At 48.8% G+C, this 15,000-nt stretch overlaps 1 protein-coding gene across 1 annotated transcript in view; it reads right to left on the reverse strand.

Annotated features, from left to right (window-relative positions):
* Positions 1-15,000, reverse strand: part of LOC125948391 (broad-complex core protein-like) — a 63,759-nt gene that overhangs the window by 5,508 nt on the left and 43,251 nt on the right. The gene's annotated exons all lie outside the window — the stretch shown is intronic.

Raw genomic sequence — 15,000 nt, forward strand, 5'->3', positions numbered from 1 at the left:
TCCAATTGGGTATGTAAAGTGTCAAGCTTTACAAATGTTTGCTTTGTCGCATCCGATTGCTCGATTGGCTGAAGTGTTAACCGACAGTTGTGAGATGTTTAGCATTAGGTATGTTTTTTTTTGCGACACGAGATCGATCATGGTAATTTGCGATGCGGAAGTTGACGCGTTTCGATTCCCCTACTCATTCGGAATAGTTCGGGTTGGTTTTGTATACCCTTGCAACGTACGCACCTTCGTTATTAATATTTATTTCTTTTTAAACGTTCCTTACTAGCTTACTAACCAATAAAGTTCATGTACGGGATGAAACATAAAAGTATACCGATGGGAAACTAGGAACAACTGAATGAAAACAGACACACACACACGCACACGCACACACGCACGCAGAAACAATAAAGCACACGAACGAATGGTTGAAGGTACAGAAAAACAAATAAACGAAACAAACTTTGAAATGAGGCACACAATGATCACTGACTAGAATAAAGAAAATAATAAAGGGAAAAATGCATTCAGCAAACAGAGTTAAACCCCAACCCATGACCATGATTATGGCAGGGACTAATGAAACTGAAAATCGCACACATACACACACACATGAACACTCTCGCATACAGTAAGGAAATAATGAGATGAATTTAATGTTGCCTTTCTGTGATAATGTATGCCACTAGCGTACATGTAGCATGACATGTTTTTTGAGTTTTGGAAAATGGGGCAACCGCGAGGGTTTCGCCCCTCGCGCCCACTGGTTCTGGTATGCCAGTTTTCGATGGTGTTTTGGGTTCTAATTACAGGTATTTAGATTTTTGATTTGCACAAACTGATGCAACCGATTTCGATCTTCCAATTAGCGGGGTAGCAGCTGCAAATAATTTCGTACACCTTTTGTTTTCCGATTTGCGATGGCTTCAACATCCTGGTTTTGATTGCCGATTCGTATTTCAGATTTGTATGATTACTGTCTGTGCCCTGAATTTGAGCCAATGTGGTGTTTGCCATGGTTAGAACTGCCAATAGGGAGTTTTTGGGAAAAGGAAGGTTTAAAGGAGTGCGGGGCGGTTAGTCCTTCCAATCTCTCTTTCTCGGGCTGGTGCACTTATGCCAAACGCGGTCACATACACATCGATGGGTAAAGAAAAGCTTAATCAAATGATCGTAACAAAAAAAGCGAATGTGATTTTACTGTGAAGAAACATCAAATAAAAGCAATCTAACCGTTGTAACTTGAAAGCGTTCAACACTAGACCAGTGCTGTCTGTTTATGAAAGAACTAATTGTTGCAAAACAAAACTTTCATATAAACAAAACATGTGCTACAATGGGCTATCTCTTTTCCACTATGTATAGTAATGAACCATTTAGTAGATCCTTTTTATGTTTATTTACTCTAAGTTCTCTGTATTCTTCACTTTGAAAGATTGCAAATATTGATTTTTTGAATATTTTTAATGATAGGCGCAACTTGGCTTATCGTGAGTTTGAATTGTGACGATGTGTATGTTTGTGAGGGCTTGAATTTGAGTCGATTGATTGCTTCCAATTAATAGTGCAAAATTTTAAAGTAAAGCTAAGAATAGTGCTAGGAAAATATTAGGTGCAGTATATGAAGTAAGTTTGCGTTTGGTGGTGCAGTCATGAGCCAGATTGGCTAAACGGATAGAAAGAGCCAAGGATGTGGGCATGTTACGAGTGGGGTAAGGAATCATTTATGAATTTGGTAGGTTTGTGCAATGCGCATTAAATTTGGAAAAAAAAAATCTCCCTTAAAGGAACGGTTGAGATCAAACTGTAAACCTATGGTATTTCGTTCTCGACAAAACGACAAACCAACAGAGGTCAAATGAGAAGTATAACAACCAAACTAAATCAACCTCCGAAATCGCAACCATTACCGTCAAAAAATAAAATGTGAATGAACAGATATGAAAAATGTTGCATTAGCAAAGCTACGATGGATCCCGGAAACTAAGTATGAAAGGTGATAAGGAAGGAGGGTAGAACAACAAAACCAAACGAAAAAAAAATAATAATCAGAAACCAAAATCAAAATCAAAGCTAATGTACACTCTCAAAACCAAATCTAAAGGAATGTTTAAGTTAGGTAAATATTAATAATTATTATGCTGAACAATCAGAAATCATTATTAAACACTGACGAACGACAGTAAGATATGCTGTTTGGTCTTCTATCGCTAGAGAGGAGGAAGTGAAGAAGAGCGGTTGGTTCCGTTTCGTTCCTGAGTTGATGGGATTACGTTAGAGGTATTAGGGGGGAGTAAGTTGAACTGAAAATATTAGGTAAAAAACGGGTTACAACGGCCAGTGGCACATCACCATCGGTCGGGCACGCTCAAAACGTGTAATCGAAAACGGAAATAAGGAAAACTAATTCTAGATAACTATTAATTTGTACAGGACGAGCTGATTGTGACAAACAACACGCTTGCAGGCGTTGCAGTGTCAAAACCACTTCTCAGTGACTTTACTTTGGACTAAAAAAGGTTAAAATTTGTTCCAATCAATGTGTGTTGTCTCGTTTAAAATGGATATCTACAGTTTCATGTGATTATCAATTGGTTTGGCTGCATTATTAAAATAGACAAAACATGTTTTATATTTTTCGCCTCTCTCACAGCTCCTGTTGCGCGGGCAGAACTTATGGTGGTTCGTATATAAAAGCAATATAAAGTAACTCATTTTTAGGATGCACTTTGAGCTTGTAACTGTCATTCATAATAAAAGAAATGTTTATTTAATCGAATTCGCTTGCATATAAATTGTCATCCCATTTAGCCAGAACATACAATGGGCTAGAATGTTTCCTCCGTAGTTCAGGAATAGACGACCAGTTTTAATTGATAAAATTCCCGAGTGAAATAACAATTTACCGTGGCTGCGGCTACAATATTTGTATCATAAACAGTTGTCAGTTGAGTTCTGAGAACATGAATTGATATTGTGCCGCCTATTTCTAGTTTTGCTTGTCGGTGGAGACGCCAGGTGGAAATCGTCCGGAAATGGCCTAATTACTCAAAAACTTCCGATTCAAAGACAAAACATGCTCCGAGACCCACGCTTTCCCTCCCTCCCTCCCTCCCTCCCTCCCTCCCTCCTCGATTACAACAGCCCACCAGATCGATAAAAGCATAAAAATATGTTTTGCAAAGCATCATAAATCCGGATTCGATTGCGCTCGGTGGAGCGAATGGATCGAAATGTGTCACACCACCGAGCGGCGCGGGCGGGCGGGCACACGGGCGGCTAATGTGGATTTATTTATGGGCAAATCGGACGACGGGACCGACGGGACTGTGGGAGAAACCGGGGGCCGAGGCACCGTTGGTCGCCTGGCATGGCAAACCATTTAATTAGAAAATCGATTAAAAATTTCTGCTTCACTCCGGCACGCTTCGTTCTATTTCTCAACCTTCTACCTACCATCAAACCCCCTACCCTCCAGTCTGCATCCTCCCGCATCGGCAGATAATGAGTGGAAACTGGCACACTGGGTTAGCGAATGGGGCACAAGGCAAAGTGCGAGCCCTCGGGTTGGGCCTCGGTTTTTAGTGCCCCTTTGCTACGATTATTAGCCAATTGGTTATTGTAATTGTATTGCTTAATGGTTGGGCAAGTTTGTGTGTGTGTGTGTGTGTGTGTGTGTGGGGAATAGAGGGGACGGATGAACCGCAACCGTAAAACCGGGCCTGCTTGGCCTCCACCTTTGTATCGTCGGGACCGAAGCACTCCGGAACCAGAAATAGAAAACGGCCAATCGGAACTGCGGAAGGATACGCTTTTATTTTCGAATGAAAATGAGTTCACCTCACCAACGACACACACACACACACATGCACGTGCGCACGTGTGCACACGATTGAATGACACAGAAAATGGGCTCTAAACGAGGCTAAAATTACCGCCCACCCTCAACGGTGGTTCGCAGTCGGTCTGGCAACCAGCAACAATGCCCGACTGATAATGATGATGGTAGAAGCGAGGGGGAAAGAAGGTAGCTGGATTTAATGAAAGCGATTGATTGAATTTTTAAAACAAGCAGCACCACCATGCAAGGACCATGCTGGATGGGGCACAAGGTTCCGTATGGTTTAAACCCCCCCTTTTTAGCTGCTCCGCAAAAGGAATGCCAAGCAGCAGCTGATGTGAGACGATGACTTCGATTAGCCTCCGAAGAGCCTAGTGTTCACTGTGTTCACCGTTTCCTAGCAGGAGCGCAGGATACCCAAAAACGCGCTCTTCTGTCCTGTTGACCGCGTTTTTTTTGGAGCAGGGAAGCCAAGTTTGGCAACCCCAAAATGATGACGATGGCCCCCGCCTTCGGTGGTAAATCGGGGCCGAGCGAAAAGAGAAGAAAAAAAAAAACGAATCCCCAAAAACCATTCATCCCACGTGCCCGCTGGAGAAGGCTTCTCATCCATCGAGGGCCTCTGTACCGTTCGCTAGGTTTTTGGGGGTTTTTTGCGTGGAAACTTTGGCTCCGGCAACCGGCACCATGTCCTGTCGTGCCAAACGTGGAGATTCCGGGCGAGTGTCGTTCACGCGCTTGCCAAAAGTGGGCGATCCGTGGAGCCGAGGGTGCCCGGGGTAGTCGGGGCCGTTTGGACAAACACCAAAAGGGATGCCCCAGCTCCTCGTCGGCACCATTAATGTCAATGGTGTGGGCCTTGGTGTGTCTTGGTGTGCAATCGCCTTCCGTACAGCCACAGACAGCGACATCAGCAGCAGTAGCAGCAGTGAGTGACACAACACAATGTTGTGTTCCCTCACACAAGGGAGAGAGAGAGAGAGAGAGAGAACGAGTCCGTCTCCGCCTTTTCGATGGGTTAATGAGGGTTGGCAACGATGTCCCAGGACTGGAGGTCTAGAGGGACGTCAGGAAAGTAGCGGGGGGGGGGGGGGGGGGCTTTTATAATCACATTCAATGGATAATTATGCCTTAACTATCATTAAAATATTCCATTGTGAGGATTATAATTATCATCATTTCGACATTAAGAAGCTTCGGGGTATGCGTGCGTGTGTGTGTGTACCCATCCCCCTCGGAGCGGTCTCATGTTTGAAACCCGGGGGTGGGGGTCTAGGGGGTTAAAAGGAGTAATGTGTGACCGTTTGTTACGGGATGCGCCATTTTCGAACCTTGAGCACACTAGGATAGGTGCCACCGTCAACTAATGTGAGTCCCGGAACCGGACCGGAAGGTAGTGCGTCCCGTAGTCGATGCCAAGGAAATTACTTTCGACTCTCCAGCGAAAATGGGGTTTTCTTTTTGGATGAGTTGCGGCTGACGTGGCTGTGCGCCACCGAGAGCGCCACCTCATGGTGTCACCTTTCTCCTGTCGGTCGGTCTGAGGAGGAGGTCCTTGCAAGGCATCCGGCCAGGCGGTTGGTCCGGTAATAAATTTTAATTCCTTCAATAGTTGGCAGAGATTTGAGCTAGTCCGCTTCCGACGAAACGTGACTCTTTCTCTCTTTCGCACTCTCTATCTCTTTCGTGTTTTGCCTGTCGTTGCGTCCTGTTAGCGTTTGGAAGGGAAACCCTTTTTCTGGATTGAATCTTCGGCCTTTTCTGTGGGGGGGAAGGGACGCACGCAGCTCATCTGGCGCCCGTGGGCTCTGTGTTTAATCGATAAAATGTTTATCAGTGGCAGCATTTTGTGGTTTTTCAGCAGCCACAGCCACAGCCACGGAGAGCAAAAGCACGCGCTTCAACGACACACGTTCCGCATTCAATCTGATTATGCAAAGCACCACTACCACCACCACCAAAACTCCGTGTATTGCTCCACCGTTTTCTAACGACTAATGACGACTGTTCCGGTTAACGAAAAAAGTAGTTTCCCATTCATTCGGTTCTTTTTTTCTCCCTTTATGCCGCGATTAGTTTCCTTTTTCTCCGCACCACCCGGGGGCACACTCTCTGCGAATCCCGAAGTTTGTTTATCTGTTTTTGTGTTCTGCCCTGTTGGGGGGGGTGTTGGACTTCCGACTTGTTCCGACAAATTTGTCTTGGCGCGAGGGCGAGCGAGGGTTATAATTTGGTAATTGAAAATGCCTCCGTGCCTCCGTGCGTCTCATACATAGCGTCGCACACGACAACACACAAAACCAAAAGAAAAAAAAAACAAGCAACGACAGGCACAAGACACTTGGAAGACATATTGCATGTTCGGTATCAGTTTGGAGCACTAGTTTGGGAAAACAACGTGAACGACAACGTCGTGGCCAATGGGGGGCATGGTGCGCTTACTGTACTACTCTTCTGTGCGGAGTGGATCCGTGATTTTAATTTTCTTCTCCGGACCACACATTTACACCCGAAAACACGCGCGGATACATGGACACAGCAGACAGAGCACGGACCCGGCGGAACGTTCGTCGGTTCTGGGCGGTCTTGGAATGGAGTTGGAACACACCTCCTTCTTCTGCCAGACCTGGCAGGTTCGAGGCGGCCATGTCCAATCTTGAATGGCCTTTAAATAGGCAAAGCAATGACACTCCTTCGGCCCGGCAACGAATGACAATGATTTCCCAACAAAAAAAAGAGGCTAGCGTATGTGTGTGTGTGTGTGTGTAAGGGCTGTTGAGTTTTCCAGGTTATCAATTAGTCAGTCGGAAGAGGACGAAGAAAAGGCGAATCCGCTAGTCTCGAACCGGAGTCACGCGGATGCCGTGAGTCCGGTCCATTTCGGTTCACCTCACAATCATACGCAATCCTGTCAGCGCCGTAGTTTGTCTTTCGAGTCCGAGTGTGTTCTGACGCGTGGTTACTATCTTCTACTCGCTTCTTCGCTAGAGGTCGAACCTCTCAAGTAGCTCGTAATTGCTTTTGGTTCGAAGGAACAAAAACCAAAAACCAAAAACAAAAAACGGTAAATCTATGGTACACAACCAGCACTAAACAGTCGGCAGACACGAGTGAATCCCCTACCTCCCCCTACCTATAGCATAATATTCTTGGAACGTGAGCACTTTCACCCCGCGACCTCCTCTCCTCGACGATCGCCGCTTCCGATGGCGTGCGGGCTTCTCATCATAATTATCGGCAGCGGGAAGGGCAAGCATTTGCTTTGTTTTGCAGGCCTGGCGAGAGTGGCGTTTGATATTTAGATGTATGTATTATTAAAAAAAAAAACATAGAACGAAAAAAGTCGCTCAAAACAACATGCTATCCGGGTGTGTGCTGGTGTCCTGGTGGTGGTCATCCCCCGGCCCAGCTCGGTATCGGCTTTGCATAATGAAAGAGAGTGCCGTCGCCATGAAAACTCATTAATTGGTCGCATAATTGAATTTCCCTTTTCCGGCACATCGGACACCGGCACTTGGCCACAGGGCATCAACTCATTACTGCAAACGTAAGCTTTTTAAAATGTGCTCCGGGGAGTTTTGCTAAAAATAGAGCTCTCCCTCCCGGCAGAGACAAGACCCGGCCCGGTCGAGACGCAGTCCTTTTTCTGTGTTTCCACCGGGGCTAAGAAAATGTTCTTTTTCAATTTTAAAATGTACATCCTTCATCGACCGAACAATTGATTCCACTTGCGGGGGTTCCAGTGGTCGCCGGAGACTTGCGGCGGTGGCTAGGGCGGGATGAGGGTCGATCCGAAACCGATGATGTCATTAGAAAGGGGGGGGAGCCTTGGCGCCTTGCCTTGGCCACCGATGGAACGATGATGGACCGTTGTAATGAGAAAGTTTGGTTTCCCTGTCCTTCCGCCGCCTTCCAGTAGCGGCACTGTGCAAAAAGGGTTCAAACAGTCAACAATGAGCCTCCATTTTAATTATTAACCAGCACATTTAGCAGCGGGCAAAAACAGGGCCGGGAGGATGGCCTCGATCATCGATGGCAGAAGCCTTTGCAGTGCGGGTCTCGTGGCATTAACGAGGACTACCGGGGTACAGGGGTGATGGTAGTGATGGTAGGGTTTTTGGGGAAATTGAAAGAAACAAAATCCGAAGACAATGTGTTGTAGGGCACCCTACAGTAGGAAGTGTGTCCTTTTCCGTTGTTTTTTTTTTGCTTTTTACATAACGGAACACAAAAGGGAGCACAAGGGTTGAGGGGTGGAGTTTAAAATTGAGCATTTTGTTGGCGGTTTTTTTTTGTATAAAAGTCCGAGAATCGGCCAGTTGCTAGTCAGCGAAATGTGGCACCATTCCCATGGGTACATTCGAGGTCCAGAATCGAACTAACACTCACGCGCGTTGCTACTGCAAATGGCGGCTCCCTCCAGACAGCTGGAGCCGCAGCGAGAAAAAGTAAATTGGCTCAGGAAATCACCGCACACGGTAATTAGCTGGTAAGATCATTCAATCGGTCTCTGGCAAGCGGCATCGATGGCCATGCCTCCCGGCGGCGGCAGCAGCAGCAGCAGCAGCAGCAGCAGCCGGTACTCACCGAACACAATGATCAGAATCGTACAAGCTGATTAAATGCTCTAGGGTCGCTCTATTCTGCTGGTGCGCGGTCCTGGAGTCCTGGGGACGTTCTGGACGGAACGGAACAGCGCCAGATGCTGCTGCTTCTGCTGCCGGCTTTTGCTCAAGTATCTGGCTGGCGTGCACTTGAGAGCCGGCGCCACGCGCGTGGAATGGGGCGCGCATTTCAATAGTGTTGTTGATGATTTATGCTGGCGAAACGATGCGAACGCCGTGGCCAACGCTTTTCACCACCTTTTCGCCATCAGGCATCATGTGGGCGGGGGGGGGGGCGGCCAGTGCCACGCTCGGGGTCCGGAAATTAACCACGCACCACGCAATCATCCCGAAAGCGACGACCAACGATGCACAGATGCACCACCATGCAGACGACATCGATGACGGTGCGATGATGATGGTGAGGGCCCCTTGGCCGTGGCCAGCAGTACCAGGATCAGGACGACGACGACGACGACAGACACGCCGACGACATCCAGGACGACGGTGCGATGCGTCGTTGATGTCGTTCTAGCGTTCTGCTGCGTGGGGCACCAGGTCCTGGCTCACGCCCGGGCCAAAACCTGGCCAAAACTCCGCCCCCAGGACCCGGTGCCGGCGTGTATGATTCTGCATAAATTAATTAGAAAACTCTCTCTCTCTCTCTCTCTCTCACTCTCTCGTGCTCCTTTCGTCCCTTGTATATGCTGCGATTTCCTTCTGTCTGTGCTTTGCGCCAGGACTCGTGACTGGAAATGATACCGCAAAACCCGTGGCACCGGTATCCAGGAGAAAGATGGGACGGTTCGTTCACCGATTCCCGGCTAGAACACATGCTTCCCGGGGAGACAAACACACACACACACACACACACATTGGCTGGAGCTTTGGAGTGGGAAAGGAGGCGGTAGCCTTGCGCAATCATCGTTCATCTTGTGCTTGCACCGTGCCGGATTAGGATGAATATGAATAAATTTCATCAGCACACGCGGTGCATACGCATCTCTACCATCCAGGACCAGAAACGGCACCCGGGCGACCGTGTGCAGTTGGTTTGGTGAAAACGGGTAAAATGCGCTTTTCCGAAAAAGCGAATTTCGGGTGTTCGCTCGAACCACGCGCTTAAGAGCGGAACAGTAACGTGGAGGGGGCCAGAACGCTCATTTCGCGAGAAACAACCTCACAATCGTCTAATCTATCTAAAATGTTGCCGGTCGGTGTAGGAAAGTTGGGAAAAAGTGAGGTTATGGTAGCTTGGTGTAAAACCGCTTGCATACCTTTCAGGCGCTCGCTTTACATTCCGGCGTATTTTATTTAATTTCTCTCGATTTCCTAGGAAATAATGGAATTATCTAACCACAACTTACTACTGCCTCGAGAGCGAATGGTCATCGGACGAATTGAGAACGCTACGGGGGGTGCATCACAATAACCAGCTGCGTTTGCAATCCGTGCGCACCGTCGTACCGTGCGTACTGCATTTGAAATCATCAATCATTAGCGCCACAATTCTGCGGAAGGATCGGTGCATAACGCCCCACAGCGCCGTGTTGTTGTTTTGCCATTTTATATATGGGATGGGGGCAGAGAATGATTGCATCAAACTTGCTCCTACCACTGCGATAAGGACATTGTCATTTTAGTCGTCTGTACCGTACGCGTCATGCCATTCTGTGCTACTCTGTGGTGCCACAACCCGGCACATTACATTGTCCCCACCGAAACAAACCACCAGAGTGGGGAGGGGGAAGGTTAGCGAACGGGCATTACCTCGGGCCTGGAACTGTCCTCAGCTGCGTGCAGTTGACGTGACGCGCGTTTCCTCCGAAATTCAGCGGAACACGCTGTTTTCGGTTCGGCATCATAATGCGTAGATTGCATTCCCTCAGGGAGGACGGTGTCTATCTGGACTCGGGTTCGAAGCACGCGTAAAACGTGCGTACGACGGACGCGCGCGCCCAGAGCAAGCTTGGAAGGGTTAATTTCGATTGTATATATTGCTGGGGTTTTGCGAATAGAAGGACGCGATGTGTCGATGCCAAAAATTTGCCCCAAAATGCCGATGGCGGCAGTGTTGCAGCATATGGCAAATGCCATGCACAATGACTAATGATCACTGCGCCCATGCGGCGGCGGCGGCGGCGGTAGCGACTTTGACGACGACGAACTAGCTTCAAATTCACATTGGATATAGACATTGATTTAGTTCCAGGCGCCCTAAGCCGGGCCCTAATGCGCTCGAATCACATATCAATCGGATGGCAGCGAATATGATGCGCTGTTGAGTGGGGCGTCAGCTTGTTTGCATCGTTCGCGGAAACGTAAAGCTTCGTGCTCTGGCAGGGCAGAGCAGTTGACTACTACTGTGCGCGGCACCATTATTAGTCGAGTACACCACCCGGTTGCCGGCGTTGTGTCTGTGTTGTTCGTTTTCTCATTTGCTCGGGTTCAATTAGCAATAATGATATTTAACATCTCGGTACACAGTGGAGGCAGCCTTCATTTGGAGCATGATCCCTGTGTGTGTGTGTGTGCCCTGGTGTATACTATCATTTAGTGCCACGTTCGTCTCCCAGGGAACTGGAAGTAGTATGCGAGTGCGAGCCTTGTTGATTAACCAAACTTTTCCAATCATGTAGCGCACGGAACAATGACACGGAATTAGATGGAAGCAACGGACTCCTTGGCGAATGTCATTACGGTCAATGTAATACACCGGATACCGGGGTTACACCCTATTGATCGGACGCACTACAGCGAACCTTCTTGGGATGCCTCGAGTGGATTGACGCCATTTATGAAGATGTAAAAAATACTCCAAAATCGAACAGACCAAGACGCACTGCTTTCCAACGCGAAATCCTCTTCCTCCCCAAAAAAATGGGCATTCCGGGCAAGCTCGTCGTCTTTCGTCATTAGTCACAATTTCTTAAAAGCCTCCACCGCCCGGCTGGTGTGCTTGTCGTCGTCGTCCTTGTCGTCGACGTTGTCGTCGTCGTTGTTGTCGTTTTAGGTCGCCGATAAACCATCCGCGGGGACACTCGATTATGCTTCGGGTGTGGCAATGTTACGCTACATTACACCGCTTCCACCGTCCGCCGGCCCCGCTGGTACACGGAATCGATGGATGGAAAAATCATGCACGGCACGTGAACACAATCAAGTAATTGATTTTCCAATCGCGATCAAAGGGCCCCACGGAGTGTACTGCGTGTCACTTGGTGTACCCGGCTTGGGCATGGCAACTCGACCTCGACTTTGTTTTCTCCTTTGTAGTCTGTTAGTCGTTTCCTTCAGGGCCGGCCATGGCGTTCTATTTCTGACATTTCCGTAAGGTCCGACATACTTTTCGTGTATCGCACGGGGAAGCTCGCTATCAGCGATAAGCTATGGGCATGGTTTATGATTCGCGCGGGCCGATATGCCCAAGAAGGTGATGCGCCCGGGGGTTTTCTCCTTAATCATGCAGCTGGCGTAGTACGGGAAGTAGCGCCACTGGTGCCAGTGTCCTCTTAAGTTCAACTAAAAACAAAAGACGGTTCCGTACGGCGAGCTTTCTGTGCAGAGGAATTCGCTCCACATTCCCCCGAACTGCATTCCGGTAAGCGAAAGCTAACCGCTTCCGATTGGGAATGATTTAATTAAATGCCATTTCGGCGTCCCGGACTCTGTACCACCGTTTTAAGGATGCTCCTCGGCAGAAGTAGGGCTGTTCAAAAAAGCTCTTTCTCTCTCTCTCTCTCTCTCTCTCTCTCTCTCTCTCTCTCTCTGTCTCCCTCCGTCTTCCTGGCACTACAAAATTCATCCCGAAAAGCCAACCGTAAAAGGATGGAGGACGGGTTTTGTGGGGGGGAGTTCATAATTTCTTGAAGCGCACGGACAGTGCAAATCCTGAGCCCACGGGCCTGATGGCCTCAATAATGCAGAGGCGGTTAAGGGCTTCTCCGGTCGGTCAAGGAGGTGCGGAGGACGTGAATCTAATCTTCCACTCACGCCGGAACAGTTAAACACGGCTTCCAACCCCATTGCACATTGGTGGAAGCTTGTCCTCTTCTTTGTTCAATGGCCATCGCCTCGCCGCCACCACCAACACCAACAGCAGCTGGCCAACGGCAGGGCTGGGCTAAATTTAATAAAACTAAATCCATTCCAGCCAGCCAGCCATAGCTTGAGCCAACCATAGTCGTCCATCGGGGGTCCCCCGGATCATCCTTCTTTCAATATCCTTTCTATCGTCACACGCCCCGTGGTCCGGGCGGTGGCCGGCCGAGCCCGAGGGCGGGGGGGTTGGTGCTTACTTGATTATCCTGCTGGAAGTAGTCGTGACTGTGGAGCCGACGGCAGTTGGCCGTCTTGGGCGCAATCCTCCATCTCCTTCCGGGCTCCGGAGCGGCTCCTAGGGTCTAGTGGCTTTAGAATTCGTTTCGGAAAGCCCTACGCCTACGAGGACGAATTGTCGACGTAGGCGTTGGGTAGAGAGGCAAATTTTTAATGAAATTAAAAACTATTGCCTCCACCCTTGGTCTTTACTGTTGAGGCGAGTTTGGTGTGCGGGGGGCCCGGTTGAAGATGGTGTGACGTGCCATCCGGGTGCTGGGAACGAGGAACGAGTTGTGTGCCTAGAAACTCCCGGGATGGTCCCAAGCGCACGGAGCGTGCGGACAATAAGGATGCAATTGTTGGATGTTTAGCCTAAGGATGGACACCGTCCGACTGGCTAGGGCTCCGTTGTCCGTTGTGAAAGATGACGACTCAGCTTCTTAGGCCATACCGTAGACCATCGCAATGGCAATCCGGTCCGGTCCGGGGTGAAAAAGTCACGCAAGCGGAGCATCAAACAATCACCTATATGGCCTGACCGGCCTTTTCCTCTTTCGAGCGTATCATAATTCCTTCCAATCAGTCGGATTGTTCCGGGGGCAGTTTGTAAATGCTCGAGCTGTCGTGCTCGATGGTAGAGGAGGATAGGGGAGACTAGAAGAGAAAGATACTCCCGGAGTCAGGGTTTCAGTCATTATCGATATTAGTTTTGTTTGACTATCTGGCACTAACTGAGGCCCTGGGTACTGTACCCGGGTTTGCCGAAGTCCCGATTACACCGACATAAGGCATACTGCTGCTGCTGCTGCTGCTGCTGCTGCTGCTGTGACTGTGATGTCAGGGGCCGCCTTCGGTAGTATCACTATCGGATGGCATATCGTTTAGCTTAAAAGTTATCAAGAGGATAGCTGAGAGAGTAGCAGCAGTGCTGGGATCAAAACAATCTGGTCCACTACGGATAAGGCAAGTCGCAGTGCTTATGTAGACATGCCGGCATAAGGCTCATTCCCTTCTGGCTTCTGCTGTACACCGCACACACACAAACACTTGAGCGGGTTTTATGAATATTGCAAAATATATTTAATTTTAAATATTGCATCGGGCCTGTTATTTATAGGGTCCCCTTCAGAACGACCGATTGAAGCCCGAATGGATTGTCTGTATGGAGCGTTGCTTGAGCGGCTCCACTCTTGCCGGGGCGAAGGGGATCTAATGCTCTACCCTTTCTCTTCGCTTTTTTGAGCCACATTAGGTGACTCAAGGAAAAGGATTGCCAAGGAGGCCAAGAAAGTTGGCCCCAGCACCGGGCAAGCGGGCAGGCGGGCAGAGGACGTTGTGCTGTGTTATGCATGGAGTGATGTTTATTGAAGAGTGTGGAACGTAACGTGAAGGCGCACGAGAGATGGTCTAGGCTGGCTGGAAAGTTATTGGATATTGGAAGCATGCCGATGTATTGAACGAAGCACAATAGATGTTCATTATGCTCGAGCAGAGCCGATTGCTCGTCCGTGCCGTTTTGATTAGGACTGTAGGACCGACGGACGCACACCGCAAACCAAAACCCCCGGGCCAAGTGCTATTGCGGAGCGAAATTTTAAAATTATCCCAAAAACCCCAAAAGTTAGGGGGGGATATAGTGAAAGGAACCGAGGGGGAGGGCGGGGTTGGGGCTTCTGTTAATGGTTGAGCGAAAGTAATAGAGATGAAACATGCAAACAACAGTGCTACCCATCGGCCATATTCTGCCCATCACATCATCGTCGTACACGATGTGGAGAGACACTTGGAGCGCCAGCCAGCGCCAGAAGGCTCCTTTCAGGGAGCCTGCATTCCCTTTCATACCAGGCAGTTGGCAGTGGTCCCCCCCCCCCCGCCCAATTCTCGTGAAGGAGATCCTTTTGTGGTGTGCCGGGGGGGTAGAAATTCATCGGGTACGATATGATTTAATTATTTACATTTGAATTAAAATCCTATTGCGCCCGCTCTGGTGTGTCTTGGCGACGATCTTCAAATGGTTTGCGTATGCGATTTGTGGTCGGTTGGTTTGGGTTTAGGGGTTGTGTAGGTAGAAGGTATCGTGTCAGTTCGTGCGACACCAAAAGCTTGGCTCCTCATCATCAGGCACCCGACGGTAACGCAACTCGAGCCATGGCGACGCCGCCACCGACGACGACGACGACGTAGCAGTAGTTTGAAGTTTCGCTAAGTGAATCATAATTTGAATAAATTTCAAATAATCCCTCC

Source organism: Anopheles darlingi, chromosome 2 (assembly GCF_943734745.1).
Source record: "Anopheles darlingi chromosome 2, idAnoDarlMG_H_01, whole genome shotgun sequence".
In the NCBI taxonomy this organism is placed as follows: Eukaryota; Metazoa; Arthropoda; class Insecta; order Diptera; family Culicidae; genus Anopheles; species Anopheles darlingi.